Here is an 18,602-nt window from a genome sequence, read left to right on the forward strand (position 1 = left end):
TCTAGCGAGGGTGAAGATCTGATGTGCAAGGGGAGCTTGTTCCATAGTTGGGGCGCAGCGACGGCGAAAGCACGGCGAAAGCATATCTCAGCCATTTAAAAACTGATTTTCATCAAATAAACTTTGAATTCCTCTTGTAATATTGGATGCTCTTAATTAACATAATTTAATAAGTGGTTTCTACTCATGTCCCAAAAAAGGTTAAAATCTTAATCCATCATCTCAACCGAAACTACACCATCCCTTAAAAAACCACTTTTCTAGCATAATGAAAGAGCACTTGACTAACCGCTTTCAGAAAGCAGGGGGAATAATTGCTACCCTTAACATATGTCAGTATCATGTTGATGGAATGTGTAATTTCATGAAAAATTATATTTTGGGGAATTCCCTTTATATTTTCTCTATATGTTGTCCACACATAACGTCATAACCTTCAGAAGTCTCCTCATCCAGCAGTTCCAACATCAAAACTCCAAAATTCAAATTTTTTGCATCAATTGTCCGATTTTCTTCAAACTTTCACTGATGTGTTCTACTAATATTGCTGATTACACTCAATCCACATTTCTCTTACAAGGACCAGTATGACTTGATGAAGGAAGTATCTTTAAAAAAAAAGGGGGGTGAGTGGCATGGAGTGGGCGTGGTCATATCCATGTGACAGATCAATCCTGTCAGTTCTGTCTGTATGATGAATAGAATTCCAGGATGGTAATAGGGAGCTTTAGATTTTAGACGCGCGGACGTTCAAAGGGAAAAAAACCTGTTCTGAGCGTGCGCAGAAGGGCGGGTCAAGTTGACGCACGCTTCTGCGCACGCTCAGAACATGTTTTTTTCCATATTATTTTTCCCCCTGAACGTCCGCGCGTCTAAAATCTAAAGCTCCCTAATATCTACATGGTACCTTCTCAAGAGGAATTGAGGATGAAGGAATCGAGGACTTCGGCTTTTTTGGAGGACTCCTGTCAACTACCTGCCAAACATCAAAATCTCGCAGGTGTGCTGAATGAAACATCAGCATAAGCATTATCTTTTCGATGGACTTTGTTATCCTTCTGCAGTTGCCAATGTAGCTGTAGCTCTGCGGAGTAGTGGCAGATTTTTGATTAATTGGAATATTCTGATCTTTTGTGCATGGACCATTTCAATTATTTAATTAATTTTTACTCTGGTGGGTTTCCAATATTCCATCCTTTTCGCACCAGATTTATTCCACGAGAGTACCACGAGTTTAATATCATCAAAGCAAACCTCCATCCAACAATGGGAAGCCAACCATGACTCCCTCCTATGAACATTTTTAATTATTCGTAACGATGCGTGAGTGCGGAATTGTTGCGTTGTTGTTGTTGTTCTTCTTCTTCTTCTTCTTCTTCTTCTTCTTCTTGCAACAATCAAGAGGATAAGATGTTATCTGTGATAACTTTATGAAAAATTTTCTTCAAACTCAAAACACTTCAGAACAGAAATGGAAGAGAAATATAGGGGTGGGGAAGGTATGGTAGGTTAGGAGTGATACTATTTGAGGTTGGGCCAGACTGGGTAAATCGGCTAATGCGGCAGAGGTAACACAAGACGTGTAAGCTTCAAATCTCAAGTATGAAAGTACATAACGCTACATCTCCCCTCCTCCTCCTCCTTCTTCTATATCGCTGCGATATTTGTGTAAGGCGGAAAACAGGAGTCTGCTATCACTGTTGTGAGGTCATGCTGCATACACACGAGAGGGCACGCGCTGGATATCATGGCGTGGGACCAAGGGTGGAATAATACACACATAGTCGCAGTGACCCGTCAAGAACAACACGCTTGAAGTGGTAACACGATAACCGGACTCTTAAAGATTTGCTCATATTTTTGGCAGCTTACAACTTGATGCAAGCGAGGCGAGGCGTGGTAGAGAAGTATCGTTCCCCCATGGGAAGTGGAAAACAAGAGTGTACAAGTAGAAAAATACCCCGCCTTGCACATTATCGATGAACATGTATGAAGAGCGATGGAGGAGGGGTTGGAGATTTTAGGGGGAAGACGTGAGAATTACTTCTTCTTTTTCCCTTGTAGAAATTACTGCGATCAAAAAAAAAAGAAGCATTTGCTATAGTGAGAGGATAGAGAGTTAGCACTTAGGGCGGTTAAATGAGAAATTTTTGACAGGCGAATGGACTTGGAGTGAGGTATATTACTAATGGAAAGAGTAATATCAAGAAAAAAGGAGGGAAGGAGAAAGCAACCTGAGACACGAAAATAAGATTGCGACATATAGTAGACTGGCATATAGGCAATGGTCAAAAATAACTGAACAAAGCAGGTGAAACTGCATAATAGTATCAGTTGGAGAATATATAACGGTATCTTTATATCACAATGTCTGGTTAATAAAAATAAAGAAGAATGAAAATAATTTTTTTTCATGTATAGATAAGAGATGTGAGAATTTCACTGATTTTTCTTTTGTGACAGACATCAATAAATCTGATTGAGCAATCAAAACGATGCCACACAACTACACTATACACTATAAATACCGTCAAAAGTTTTTGCAGCGATTTCACAAATCATTAAGAAGAACACTAACCCGTCAAATCTCAGGAACCGCATGTTTATGATGAGGTGCTGCATTCTTTTAGATATCACAATTTTGGTTTTTCTCTTGTCAGTGTATCACATAGCAGAGTAGATATTACCCTCTGTTCTCTGAACTCTTCAAATATTATGATATTATTTTCGTCTGTTGCAATATTTCAAGTCTTTGGTATTGTTCTTATCTATCGTTTAATCTATATGATTCTAAACGTTTATAGGTACTGTTTCTCTTTGGAATTGACAAGTATTTGCACGATTCCTGATTGGTCTTATGTACGTCGTATCAATTCAACTACTACAATCTATTCATTCTCTATTGTTTCTCTTTGGAATTGACAAGTATTGGCACGATTCCTGATTGGTTTTATGCACATCGTATTCATTCAACCACTACAATCTATTCATTCTCGGAGGCGCCCATTCAAGGAGAACAGGATGATATTTTCTTTGGAGAAATACATTCCCTAGGACTTGATAAGTTAGATGTCACGGAAGAAGTCCATTTTGATGTCCATCTTGATTTGAGTTAGAAAGATGTACATAGTTTGCGTTTAATTTTTTTTTCGAAAAGTAAAAAGTTGATTTTATCTAGAAGGGGCTAATTTTTTATCTGTGACTATTATCGACCATCATCACAATATTTCTTATGACTTTTTTTCAAGTCTTCAAAGTTTTTCAATTAATCCCTTCATTCATCTTTATTCAACGCATAGATTTATGTCAATGAAAGGTTGAGTATTTGCAATCACACCCAGGTAGAAATCAGAAAGAGAAAGAGAGGATTTTAAAAATCAAGCAACAAAAAATAACATTTTAAAAGCATCATTTTGAGCCCCAGGAAATATTACCTCACGAAATTGTACTTGAACTCTTTGTATTGCTTTGCGACACTTTGAGTTTCAGTTGAAATAGATGCTACACAATTTTAAGGACAATACTCTTCCCAATTATGAAATTGTTTAATGTATTTGAATTCAAATTGGTTACTTTTTTTTAAACGCCGTGCGAGCCTTTCTCCCGTTTATGACACCCAAAGAATGGGTGCAAACGCGACATGTGAATCTTACCAGTGGGAAAGCTACTGTGACATCGCAACTCAAGAATCACACGATCCACTGAAAGTCAACAAAGAAGATATATACCCGGGGTCGCGCGGACACGGGAGCAAGTAAAAAGAATAAAAAATATCGGGAGAAATGTTGATGTCAGGCAGGCATTATGGGGTCGTGTTATGAGGAAGAACAATTGGAAATATGAAATTGTTTTCAGGCGCATCAATCAAGCACTTAGTGGAGGGATTAGCGAGGTTTCCTCCAGACAGTTTAGTTGTCATAACAGAGAAGTATTTATTCGCTCACTCATGGGTTGCTTGGGGCTGGGCGGGTGTGTCGTCTTGCACGTAGACGCACACTGTGCATGCTGTACTGGTGTGATAAAATCTTTAAACTGTGTGCATCACTGCTCTATTCCTCTCTCTCTCTCTCTCTCTCTCTCTCTCTCTCTCTCTCTCTCTCTCTCTCTCTCTTTCTCTCGTTCTACCATCTCCCCCTTTCACCACTTGCTCACAATCTTTATTTTCAGAAGAAGAAAAAAAAAATCTTCAAATATGTCAGCGTTCGTGAAAGGTGACAATATGCTGGGAAAGTGAAAGTTCACCCTTGTTTTCGAGTTCAAGAGTCTCGCTTGTCTTCGGCCATCAATATCCATTAGCCTACATTCTCCAGCATGGATATCGTGACCGATGCGACGTCATAATACGAAGCGATGTGTACTCTAACCATCTAAAGGTTTCTCAAGGTAACAAACCAGATTCACACGACCGTCCTCCCAGTAATGAACAAAATCCTGAATGGGCATCAGTACACATAGGCCTATACTTGTTAGTTTATGTCATTTTCATTCGGCAAATGTGCACTACGGTTACGGTTTACACATTTTGTGTCATCCTGTACGATTATTTCCACTTGAATCATTCTCCATTCATCATGAAGGTGTCTAGATCAAGTATAAAGTATTCAGAAGAAATCTTCAATGGGCTATATAGCGTGCATTGAAGATTTACAGCCAGCACTTCGATCTGTAAAGTTGTTCAGAGTTTCTTTTGTAATCGCATCATCATCTTCTTCTGGTGATTCGGAAAAGTTGTCAACGTTTGCCTTTTTAGTCGAATTGTTTTGTTTCTAGTAGCTAGGTGTGGGAAGAGCAATAATTTAACGAGGGATAAGGCAGAAGTACATACCAGGTCCAGTCATCGACTTAAGCCGTTTGAGAACTTATGTTCAATATGATGATTGATATTTACACTGTCATTCAAGGTGGATGAGTGAACGTGAAAGTTTGTCACTTCATTCAAATTAATGAATTCTTGCCTGGAGTTGTTCTTTTATTGCAACTGATTAAGATGTTGGCCCATATCAACGTAAACATTTGTCGTCTCATTATGTCATAAAATGTGTTAGAAATTTTGTAGTGCCATTTGGAAAGTAGGAGCATTCAAGTTGTTTGAAGGTTGACCAAAACTAACACACACAAAAAAATCAGCACCATTTGGAAAGTAACGACCACTTCAAAGGGCAAGAACCTCCATAACTTTACTATATACTTAATGGCACTTCTTGGAGAAATTCAAAAAATGAAAATTGTTTCGGTTTGTTACACAATAATCTGTAAGAAAGTCACCCAGCGTAGAGTAATGACGTTATAGCTTGTGGGCGTATTTGTACAACTATGGTCTCTCTAGTGTAGTGCAAAACTGGAGCTATGAACAAAAGTTGTTGATATTGATCGTAAATTCTTCCAAAAGACTGAAAATGGGATTACTACGCTCATGTGTCAAAATAGAAATGAACAATAATCAATAACCAATACAAAATGGTTCAGTTAAATGTTGATAATTGTTTATGAATTAATCAACCAATACAAAATGGTTTAGGTAAATGTTTATTCTTGGTTATATAATGATTAACCAATACAAAATGGTTAAGTCAGATGTTGACACTTGTTGATACTATCAATTCATGGTATAAGGGAAATAAGAGAAAGTGAAACAGACAAGAGCGTGAAGACATGCCTTTCTAAAAGGAAAATAAAAAAATCTCGTGCTGTTTACTTTGCACACAGTTTTACACATTCTACAGTGACTCAGTAAAACGAAGGCCCTAAACACAAAAATGAAATGATATGCGGCATTTTACACAAAAGCTTAGTTGCAAAAGCTTAGTTGCTTAGTAAATGCACAGATCCTTGTTTACTTGCAAATTGCGATTCTCCAAATCATTTGCGAGTCACTGAAGATTCTGTAAGACCCCCCCCCCCCCCCCCCGCAGCTATCCTTTCTGACATTTAGGAAAATACGGGCGCAAATAACCATGAAAGGGTAGTTTGATGAAAAGAAACGAAACGGTGAGATACATCAAACGCTGATCCGCAAATTGGAATTGGTTTGATAATGACTACGCTATATGATTAATACGTTTTTGGTGACCTTTTCATAATTGTTCGTTTCTTTTCGGTAAAAGTATAGTCAGCTAAAATTACGACAATATCCATGATTTCAAGACAACATACAAACAAACACTCACACACAAACACACAGGTATACGCCATGTGATGTATATTACCTTTTAAACATTCATTATTGCTATGATATTCATTGTCATAAGTATTATAATTACCATTTCAATCAACGTTTAAATCATCACGTCATTATCTAAGCGATTTTCCCATAAAATGGAGCTGCCCTTGTGACCAAACAAAGACCTCAACGAGCTCGCTTCATCAACTCGCTGCAATAGACAATGTAGGAAGGGTCAACACAAGGCAGGAATACCGATTGATGAACCATTTAGTGTTTCGTTTTATCCACTTTGTAAATGGGCTGATTCATTTCGCTACATTGCATAATTCAAAAAGCAGTGACCTTCGATTAGATAGCGTGGCAACCTCTACCGTGAATAATTTTGTCAAGGTGTAAGCCAATATCCTAGTGTGGACAAAAGAGATCACAAATTCATCCACAGATATGTCGCATATTTGAATACAAAAATCGACTCGCTTAAGTCTCATGCCGTCACCGGCACAGGCAATCCAATTCAAATTGAATTTCTTTTTCCCCCCATTTTCCGACAAGACATAACGTACTTCACTCTTTATCGTAATAAGGAATAATGAAGGCGTTGGACTGCAAAGTACTATAAACAGATTAAACAATATGTAGTGTATAAAGAAAAAAGGAGTGACCCATTGAAAGACAAAGCTTGTGTGGGCTTTTCTGAAAATCAAACAAACTAACAAACAAAGAAATACAATATTTGCCCCGTTCTTATATTCGTCTTTGATCTGATAAATATATATATATATATATATATATATATATATATATACATATAATATATATATAGATGTGTGTGTGTGTGTGTGTGTGTGTGTGTGTGTGTGTGTGTGTGTGTGTGCATATAGTCTTAGTTCTGGTAGACCGCACTATTAATATTTTTTTCAATCAGCAATGGAAATGTATACACAAAAAGCCAACAAAATCACAGAAAATGAACAGATACATTGGACTTTATCATTTTGTATATGTTCTTATACTCTTGTTTTGTGCATCTTTAATTGTCATTTATGTTTTTACCTTGTTTGACCGAGATCTCTTCAATCATGAATACAAGGGTCCTGATGTAGTTTTATTAATTCCTTATTCGTTCTCTTATGTATTTTTCTGAGGGTCCAATATGGTACAAGCTTTGCTTCATAGTGGGACCCTCCATTTCCATTCCCGTCCTTATTCAATACGTACTATCCATACGTATATACAACAATGCATGATTATGTTTTCTTCATTTTGTTGCTCATTATCACATGTATTTTGTTAATTTACGTTTTTGAAACTATTACAAATATGTTCTGCTTATACATTGCATGTAATTTTCTCTGGGTTTTTGTTATGGGAATACAAATAAATTTGAACTAGAACTTGAATGATTTCAGATTTTTGTATATGTTAAAATGTATATAAATGGTCCCACATAACATTTCAGCCACCTACGAAAGTATACAGTCAGTGTACTTTCCGGTAAAAAGTCATAATCATAACTCTAGAACTGAGATTTGATTGCTATGATATAATAATGAGTAACAAGAGTCGAAGACCTTCTTCTTCTTCTTTGCTTTTGTGGTTGTTTTTGTTGTCTTCTTCTTTTTTTACCAATGACATACATCGAAAAGTTTACACTGAGAAGGTTTCATGGATTGGTGTACGTATAATGTGGCTTTGACAAGCATGCATCAGCCTTTGGGTTGATAAATGCAATTGAGATGGAGACCGCTAGCATTAGAAGACATTGACTATATTAGACTTCATTTCTTTTCTAGTATCAACAGTTTGGAATCAAATGAAATATGTGAATTGATAGGACTTACACCATTTGATCGTAAATGAGACTGAAATGACGTTAAACGGATGTCAACAACGACTCCGACGTCAATAAGTAGATTCACTTAGTACGTGTATCATGGCGCCCCCTTCCACCAGCCTAACAAAAGCATGTGGACAGAGCTGAAGAAGCAAACATGCTAACATAACAGAGTAATGTGCCAGCAATCAAATTACAAATTAATTTGATAGATCTGTAGTTATTACAAGAAGGAGCTTCCGGGAGACGATAGACGTCCACGCGCACTTCGGAGGGAAAATGATAAATACATAAACATGAAGATCGTTGCTATAGGATGAGCAGTATTTTCTTTCCATTCTCAAATGTCTAGATTATGGCAATGTGTATTTCAGCTGCTTACTCACATGTTTATCATTATTATGTCTGCTCCATTGTAGCATGCAGGTTTTGCATGTAAATTTGGCATAAATGCGTATAGTATCTTCCATCCAAAGGTGGCGGTTGGTTGGCACAAGACTTAGTTATGACGCCCTATACTAGGGGGAAATTTTAGTATGTATTCCTCATCATTACATGCTGTTGATAGAAAATGTACTAATATTGAATATTGGACCGAGTTTTGCCTTTTCTCCGGAGGAGGAAAAGGGGGAGGAGAAGGAGGAGGAGGAGGGGGGGGGGGGTAAAAAACAAGGTGAGGACAGTACAGTACGGCGCAATCACCTATGTCCAGCGAAGCCCGTCGGCAGCCGAGTGACACTAATCGATCCCCGCTGCTTGAATCACTACGCGATACTAGAATACGGTCACGGTGAAGCATGTTTATTTCTCAAGCTTCGTGCCACGGACCTGATTCTAGTCTTTAATCGTGCAAACTCATGCATTGTAAAGCATCTTTATTTCTCAAACTTCGTGCCACGAACCTGCTTTTTATCCGGTTTAATGTTGCAAACTTGTGCATCATGAAGACGACCCTAGCGATATAGAGTTAATCAAACAAGCAGAGTAGTGAGTGTACCTGTCCTGTCTAACAGGTCAGTAGATCATAGTGTTTAAAATGTTATATTCTCTCACAAAGCCATTACATCTATCACAATCATACACAAATGCAACTTAGACAACTAAAATAATGCCACCGCCTGGTAACTCTCAGATGAACCTGTATCTTATGCATTCAATGAATATGCCCTCGTACAGACATGCATTTGAAATAAAAACTGTATCCACTTATTCTAGACTGTAATGATATAGTAATCATTTTTTTTTTCAGTGTGTGTGTGTGGGGGGGGGGGGGGGGGGGCTGAGAGATGATGTGTGTGGGAGTGGAATGAGGCTGCAGCCCCGACCCGCATCCCCTGCTCTCTCGGTTCCGCGGCCCCTGATAATGATGTCTTTGAAACAATTTCATATACATTATAACTGGCAAATTGATTGATAATTACATTATCTCATACAAAAACCAATGGAAGACTTTTGTATCTCTTCAGTTTCCATATAGTTTGACTGTAATCGACATCAATTCTTTCATGAAGCCATATGAAAATTCGGCTAACTCTGCTTTTCATTGATTAGATTATAATGGAATTTATGTTGTTCTTTGTAATAAACGTACTTTATCATTTTTTTCTTCAATATTCACTTCTAACGTGGGGTAGAGTTTTCTTCTAACCAACGGCACGACACAGTATCGCATGAATACGTAGCATAACGAAGAAATCATAGACGCATTGTTGCAATATAATGACCAAATTGATGCCCTTTCACCACCCCCCTTCCTCCAGCAAGCAAGGATGTATCCGTTGTATTAATAAATGAGGCAGTCGATGTAACCTCTGCTTGGAGAAAGTGTGCCTATGGGGCAATATTAATAATCAGCAGTGTTATTGATAACAATTTTGTGTACACTTCTCTTCTGCGGAAAACGTGCCCCCAGGATACACCGCAATATGGTCATTCAAAAACGACAGGTGTTTAAAGCGTTGGAAAATAAAGCCAGCAACAAGAATCTTTCTATTAACTGTGTACATAGCTTCTAAACAGGTGAACGCCAAACAATAGCGACGTTCGGTAAGGATAAACAAAACTTCACTGACGAAAAAATCAAGCTTCACCGTAGAATCACCCTCGATGCAATTCTATTAATAAATATTTTGTGGTTGGTTGCGTGTTTGTTTTCACAGTGGGGTACGCTTATTTGGGCCAAGATGATACGGTGTTTTTTTTTAATTCGTAAGAAAAATATGTTTTCAAAATTCTGTTTTGCAGCATGTGCTAAAAATATATCTGATTAAAACAGAAGATAGTTATCATAGTGCTGCAATTGCCGACCTTGGACTGGATGCTGATATTTATAGTCAAATCATGATGATGATTGTAGACGTCGGTGTCCTTATGATGATTCAGCGACAAAATTTTGAAATTATAGATATTATTTCTGCCACATTTCATCAAATTCACTGCCAAATGACTCGAAATATTCGAAATATTGAACTTTAGATTCACTACGTCAGCCCAGCGTCATCGAGTATGGCAAATCGAATATAATTTCACAATAATGATAATATTTATAGTAATTACAATAGTGATGATAGTAATGGCAATTATAATAGTAATGATAATGATAACAATAATTATTATTATTATTATCATTATTATTCTATCATTATTATTATTATAAAATATTGTTATCAATGATTACAATAATAGTAATTATTGTCATTATGATATTACCATTTTTATCATCATTATCATTATCATAAAATAACACTTTCAATTTTATATAATAATAAGTATCTACAATGATAACGACAATGACATTATTATCAATATCATTATTATCATTATCATCATTATCTTTAATCTTGTGTAGCTTCGTAAGTATTGCTACTGTATTCCAGAGAGCACTGACATTATCCACCAAGAAGTGTCAGGTACCCGTGCTTAACACCTGGGTCAAGAGAGACATCATGGGTAAAAACATCTCGTCCGAGGACACAAGCACTAGGTAGGACTCAAACTCGGGACCTCCGTTTCAAAGTCGAGAGTCTTAACCACTGAACCACAGTGCTCCTGAACAATGGCTACGCCCCTTTTACCCGTCGTGCTCATAGCGCTAATGAGCTACTGATTGCTTGAAAAAGAGCGAAAGATACGATTGACAACTGCAAGATATTCGAATCCCATTACCATTTATTACGGCATGGTGAGAAGCCGTACAGATCTGGTGGGGATTGAACATCGTAGGCATTTTGAATTTGTCTCTGTTGAATTTGTCATGCATTAAATCTTCTTAGCTTATAATCATCTAGTAAGTAATGGGCCTACGGAAAATTTCAGATAGTTCATAACGTACAGCTGATTATTATTATATTTTGATAAACAGAAACTTTCGAAAGTTACATGAAGTGAAAACAAGAAGTCCTAGAATTCTAACTTGTCAATATTTACCAGTTCCTTAATGGATTCTACAAAATATCCACCAGGTTTCAGAACACATTGGGCTAAATCAAGTTTAGTCTTGTTGAGATCTTGTCATGATACACACAATTCAGATGTTACACCCCATCTTAGGAAGAAATTGATCGACAGCAGAAGGGTTACGGGAGAAGGACTCTGAAGAGAAGGCCCTGGGCATCGGGTAATGGGAAAATGATTTCCTTACGTGGGAACCAGGAAAACACCAATGTACACAATCGAATCAAGTTTGGTCATGCACGCAATCACAGACTGCTACAGAAAACAGTTTCCTTTACAATCATCCATTACTTGGCCGTTTACATAAAAACGAAGAATGAAATGAATGGGGTAATACTGTGATTTATTGGTGTACGTGTATGTCTTACCTTTCGCTCGATTTGAGCCAGCCGCCGGGGACACGGTTTTGTTGTTATCCATCCACGAGTAGACACATACATAAGTTTACACAAATCACAGATAATTAATTGCTGTTTTCCTTTCTCGCGTCGTTTAGGTTTGGTTCAATACTCTCCCATGGCCCTGGTGAGCTATTATGACGACGCTTTTGTGCCAACACAGCCGTTGCTAAAACGCTAGGACGTTGACTATTTCTCTACAACTTCCTAAGGACATCGCCGGTCCGTGTATTATGTACTGCACAGATATAATACCAACATCGAAATAGTCGGTTAGCCAGCGATGACTTTTCACAATGAGTGAAATTCGAAATCATATATGCACTCCACGGGTATACACAAAGACGTCTATGGTCTCAAATAGGGCAGTACTGGTTCCGATCACAAGTTCCACATACAGAAAGAAAAGAACACAAACACGAAATAACTCTTCCTACATGACTCGTGTGCTTCCTTACGGTTTTAAGTATATCGGCATCGAAGGAGAAGAAGTTGTCACTCTATACCATCAAACGAAAATGAAACACATCAAAGAAATAAACTCAGTTGCCGTGAATATTGCCTCACAGGACTCTGTAAGATCCTGTGTAGGATCCAGGCCACAACGTAAGCACCTATGAGAATAAGGGTTACGGTAGCTACAGAACAATGACGAAACAAAGAAGTGTCGCAAGCGGTATAATAATCAACGATGAAGTCAGTGTCACATCTCTCTGCAATGAGAGAAAGAGAAGAGGGGAACTTCCCGACTTGCGTTTCCCTGTGGTTGTCTGAACATGACTACACGCGTGCTCTGTCGTTTCACACGTGCCGATCGCCAGGACACGAAGCACAGTTTCCCCCGATGGGTCGATCTGGGTGAGAGGCATGTTCGCAGATTACTTTTGCCACTCTTTTTTTCTTTCGACACCGCTCCGCCAGCTAGCCTGGAGATCACTGTTTTGGTCACGACTCTCGCTCCGCCCAGACGAACACTCTACGGTGATTCTGGGTGAATTCCGCTCGACCACTTCATCATTAGGATATCGTCCATCCAGAAAGGCAGCGCGATGTCATTAACTTGCGACCCATTAACTTGAGACCCATCGCATCTCCCTTTAAACACACGCACACATACAGGTCCCCAGCGCATAAACACATACACACAGTCAAACATGGAAGGACAGAAGTAAAAGGACGTAGGTACGTTTTTGTTGTGTCCTCTGCTCCCCAGAGGAAAGTGGGATTTTATCTCATTTTAGAGTATTCCTCATATGATGAGCTGCTATGTTCGTGTACACACAACATTTACATAATTATACACTCATTGGCACGCGTATTTTGTTCACTGCACTCAGGAACAACAAACACACACATACACATACGATTTCATGTTCGAGCGGAGAGGAAAAATGGATTCAACACATGCAGGTATGTATAATGTTTATTTTGTGAAAATCAAAATGGGGAAAAAAAACATTTACAGAAATACTCAAAATAAACTGACATGATACACATAGTGTACGCAGTCCTTGTCACTGCTCGCTCCCTCTCCCACACCCTCTCTCGTATTCCCCTCACTCTTTTTCTTTCTCTTTCACTGTATTCTTCTAGTCACTTTTTTAATGCCTTTGTCTCTCCTTTCTATTCGTCACTGGATCATGCAATTCAAAACATCGAACAAAGGACGCTACAAGTTTCTCGTGCGTAATAATTGGTACGATCTATCTCACCCACGAACAGAAAGGGAGACAGAAAGATGAACGGATTTTTATTCTGCTTAATTTGTTCTGGAATGCATTCAACAGAGCAGGTTATATCTGCGTGGCTACTATCGTTTTGACAGGAATTGGACATCGTCACCCTGTGGAGGAACAAACCGATGACTGAGTGGCTGTATGGTAGATTTCGGTACTGATGTACATGTGTATTACTGGTGTCTAGTCAAAATATTTGCATTTAAATTGCTGCCTATGAATACATTAAAATATACAAATGCTAAGGATTATAGTGCACAAGCACTCGCTTTTCGCACAAGTGGGGCAAGCTTACTTGTTGTCAGGAAAATTGATGTACAGGTATGTACGATATTTCAAAAATTGTCAGTAGATCAAAATATTATTATATTCATTTTGTTGTCCCTGCTTAAATCATGCTAATCTGCCTTCGGATGTAGTGCGCTGCCTGTATTGCAAACTGACACTGGTGGTGTCGCTGAAGCCTGAATCAAATCGCTCGACCAAACCATGAGTTTTTCTTAAAGGAGACCACCGGATGATTTTCAGACTTTTACATTATTTTAAACAAGCACAAATTAGTTATACTGAGTACACAGAGCTTCAGAATTTATAGTGATTGGGATGAGGAATAAGAATGTTATCAAAATCTATAACAAATTGCAATGAACAAGGATGATGACGGGCAGCCTCACCATAAGAATGCATGAGTTGGGGCTCCAGGAAGCAGAACAAAAGAAGAAGGCATGCATAGATTCTACCCAGGTGAACTTGTTAAGCAAGTGGTATTGTAATGGAATTACACTACTACATTTCTGAAATATGTGAGCCTCCTATGTCATCAACACTGTTCAGTGTAATTTGTTTTAAGATTTTCAGGATATTGGTTTCTCTGCTCAAGGAGCACAATAAATTCCACAAATCTATACATGTACTACATGATGTGAAATTATGAAACTTGTCTGGAATGCCCCTTTAAGAGCGCCGGGGTCATAGAAGTGGAACGCTGGAAATGACAAACCTCGCTATACCAGCAACATAACTTTTATCGTCTTTCTTTCTGCAAATCGAATACAGCAAACAATAACAAATAAACGAGCTATCATTACTTACGATTGATAATTTCATTTTTCTTTCTTTTCATACATAAAAATGAATATTTCATGCGAAAGCGCGCAAACATAAACACATCTTTTAACCGTATTCTGTGTTTTGTTTGTTTTCATTACTTCGTCATGTGTTTGGTCGTACACAGTTCGTTTTTCCGAAGGTTTGTTATTTTGAAAGTGACCAAAAAAAAAAAAATGTGCGTACAAATGAACCTTCGGAAAAAAAGGAAAAAAAAATGTTCGGATTTGCGAACCGCATTTCATTTTCGGATTCACAAACATCTATAGGTATAATACGGAATTTGGGTCTCTCGGAATAAGGAACATTTGGAACAACGAACATCACCCATTTGATCATATCAAACTCTTCCACACTACCGATAGCAAAAGACAATTTTAACGATAGTCCTGTGATATTCTGAAACCTCCTAGACTTTTCACAACAGGACCCGCTAGAATTGTACAAACATTATAAAGGTTATTGCTTAATCTGAACATGTAGATTCTTCATGTTCTTTTTGATGAAGAAATTGCATCAATTATAGTCAAACAATAAGTCACCTGATGTTCTCGAACAGTAAGGATAGTTGCGGGTATATGACTGTTATATATAACATGTACTGATAAATTGTCAAATACTATTATAAATCCGTCAACCCTGTCAAAGCTATGAGTTAATCTCATGAAAATGATAAACTGACTTGACCTTGAAAACGAGAGAATGAGGATTTATTTCAAATCACGTAGATGAATTAGATTCAATGTACTGCATTAAAAATTGTGTATAATGGAAAAATTTAACGAAATAAGGTAATACGTGGCCTTGCATCACAAAACCATCAAAAAGTCGCCAGACATACATTTCTAATAAAGCACGGATTCTGAAGGAGCAGATTCTCAGCTTAAAGGGAATGGCTAGTAACTGATCAGTGGGAATCAGTAGGAATGATAGGGGATGATTGTTCCAATCCTTGTGGAGTACGTTATATATCTATTTTTGTGAGAAAATTATTTGCTTCAGAATGGTCTCATATTCCAATAATGTGCAGTTTAATGTTTCCAGGTTAGCATGCCTGTACAGTGACGGGGCGATTGTTAACTGTAATCGCCCCGTCACTGTACAGGCATGCTAACCTGGAAACATTAAACTGCACATCAATTGAATATGAGACCATTCTGAAGCAAATAATTTTCACAAAACAATAGATATATAATGTACTCTTAAATGAATCCCACAAGGATTGGAACAATCATCCCTCAGCATTCCCACTGATTCCCACTGATCAGATACTATCCACACCCTTTAAACACGACATAAAGCTCAATACAAATGCGCTTTTCTAACCTATCTAAACAATGGAAAGAAAGTACACACTCTGGAGTTTAGAGTCTGCTCAAGCTAAACCAGCGGTACTCAGTCCATTAAATGGAACAAAGCACATGATATAAACTCCATAGCAACCGCTGTAAAGGGATAACTAAACTAAACAGAAAATTTGCATCCTCATTAAGCACTTTCTATTCATTACCAATATTAACTTTCAAAGCAATAGTATATTTTTTTTTCAAATGGTATCAGAGTTGAAAGTGAAGAGTGTTTAAAGGGTTTTTCGTGCTCCGCATCCGTAAACCTAAGAAAACCTGTGTCAGACCGAGAAACTGTTCTTGAAAAATTGCATAATAGACAATTTCTTATTCGTTTTGTAGAAACATTTTCTAGAAGAAGAATCGTTCTTTTAGGAAATTCAAAAGCCAAAAATTGACTACTCAGTATATAGGTTGACCCGTCTAACATGTTTTGAGTCCTCACGAAAAATAGGGTCGTACAAGTTTTTGTTGGATTGGTGATGCTCAGGCAGACATATGAAATTAAAATATGTATTACCAAAAGAAATCGATCGGAAAAAAGACAGCCAATAAGCACATAAGGTGAATTCTCCCATTTTGAAAATAAACAAGCAAAAGTTTGCCTTTAAATAATATGAGATCGAATGAAGGCAGCCTAACTATTACATGTAATCATGTGAATATGAGAAATCTTTCCCGAGGGGACTTATTCATTTACTTTTTCTATTTTTTTATTTCTTAGATATTTTTTCATCTACTAGTTCTCTGTTAAATACTTCTCATCGTAGTGTTGATTTGAATTTTTGTATTATTACCTTTACTGCAATTCAACTGATGTGGAATTTCACACATTGAAATCAAAACATCGAAAGACATAAACATATGGAAACCAGTTTGTTTCAAAGTGTGCGTGTGTGTGTGTGTGTGTGTGTGTGTATGTGCGTATGTATGTATGTATGTATGTATATTTTGGTGTGTGTTTATGCATAAAAAACATGTTATCAAAGTGGTTTTTTTTTCTCTAATGCACATAATGCACTTTTTAAAGAATTGTTTAACTGTTTTGATAGAAACTTCGTATATGTGGTGACTGGACTTTAAATCTTCGAACAAAGGCATTGATTGTGATAATTTCCATCTCTTTAGCAGAGAATTGAATTTCCGCTTGTGTGTTTACTCACGTTTTACGGATATTACGGAGTACTATTGACAAAAAGTTGTTTCTTCGAAATGAATAAAAAAAAGAGGACGAACGCAAATTCAAAGAGAAACAAGGACGTATTTAGCATGATGTAGCAGAAAGACTGTAAGCGAAATTAGATCGTAGATAGTCTTGGGTTTCTTTTTTTCCCCCTATTCTCTCTCCATATATGCCACTAATGCTTCTCTGACAGTTATTTTCTCAAATTTCCACTTCTCGTGCGATCATCGACTCCTTCTTTCTATTTTTGACGACACTCGATCAGGATGATTGATGATTTAAATTGATGAGGTTATTTAAAGGATTCCAGACATAGGCTGGTTTCAGCGGAACGTCACGATTCAGCGTGATTTAATGAAAAATGGAAGTCTTTAAAAGCATCTAGCGATGGAAATATGACACTACCAGTACATTCACAGATGTACACGCACGCACATCAATACGCAGACACGCGCTCGTATAAGAATGTAGGGGTGTACAGGGAAATGCATTATATAATATATATGCATTTTATACATTTATAATTTATCATCATATACATCCCTATCCAGTATCCCGTAAATGCATGACGTTTGTTAAAACTAAAAGAGACGACAGAGCTAGGAAACCAAAATGTCTACCAGTCATATACCAGCCATTAAAAAAAAGAGGTTGGGGAACTGGCTGACTATGACAATAAGCTATTTGTTGTTAAAGATATCCATACGCAGCAGGATAATCAAAAGACAAGACAAGAATCTAAAAGAGCATTCGCCTCTACGATTATCAAGAAAAATAATCCACCTCCACACACACACACAAACAAAGCTGAGAAAAATAAAAAAAGGAAAATCGTTCCCATAGTGAACAACACCAGTACATATGCGAATAAAAACACAGACATATGGTGTGTAACTTACCGATGACTTCTCTAAAATGGCGATTCCCGCGAGTTTTATGTTTCCCGGTTCTTTCATCACATGCACCTGCATTCTCTACCCACGAATCCCCGCAGCGATGATATTCCAATAACGGAGGCCGGGACTCCCAGAAGCTTTTACATTGAATTCACAATAGCTCGAATCCGGAACTATTTCGTTCCTGATTCTCTCACGGCCCTCCTTCAAACATTTTTCACCTGTCATGAGGAGCCAACATTTAATGTGAGTTTCTTTTTTTCTTCCGTCAATCTTCACACCCCAAAGGTTAATTTGCTGATTTTCCAGGCGACTTGACGATTCACAATTTGTTCTCTGTAAAGCGTTGACTATATTTTTCCCGTCTTCGATCGTCTGCGAAATATCCGCCTTGTCACACACGCTTAAAACTCCGAGTGGATATAGTTCAGGCCAAGACGAGAAGGAGAGAGGGCTGCCTGTGATTGGCCGACGTGGATTCCTGAA

At 37.7% G+C, this 18,602-nt stretch overlaps 1 long non-coding RNA gene across 1 annotated transcript in view; it reads right to left on the bottom strand.

Annotated features, from left to right (window-relative positions):
- LOC139715551 (uncharacterized) overlaps positions 1-18,253 on the bottom strand; it is a 120,434-nt gene extending 102,181 nt beyond the window's left edge. The window contains exon 1 of the long non-coding RNA XR_011709838.1: positions 18,120-18,253. This is a non-coding gene — a long non-coding RNA (uncharacterized lncRNA). The remainder of the gene's footprint in view (positions 1-18,119) is intronic.
- Between the last annotated feature and the right edge of the window lie 349 nt (positions 18,254-18,602).

Source organism: Diadema antillarum, unplaced genomic scaffold, assembly GCF_040938485.1.
Source record: "Diadema antillarum isolate AM-2024a unplaced genomic scaffold, OU_Dant_1.0 scf00000050, whole genome shotgun sequence".
Taxonomy (NCBI): Eukaryota; Metazoa; Echinodermata; class Echinoidea; order Diadematoida; family Diadematidae; genus Diadema; species Diadema antillarum.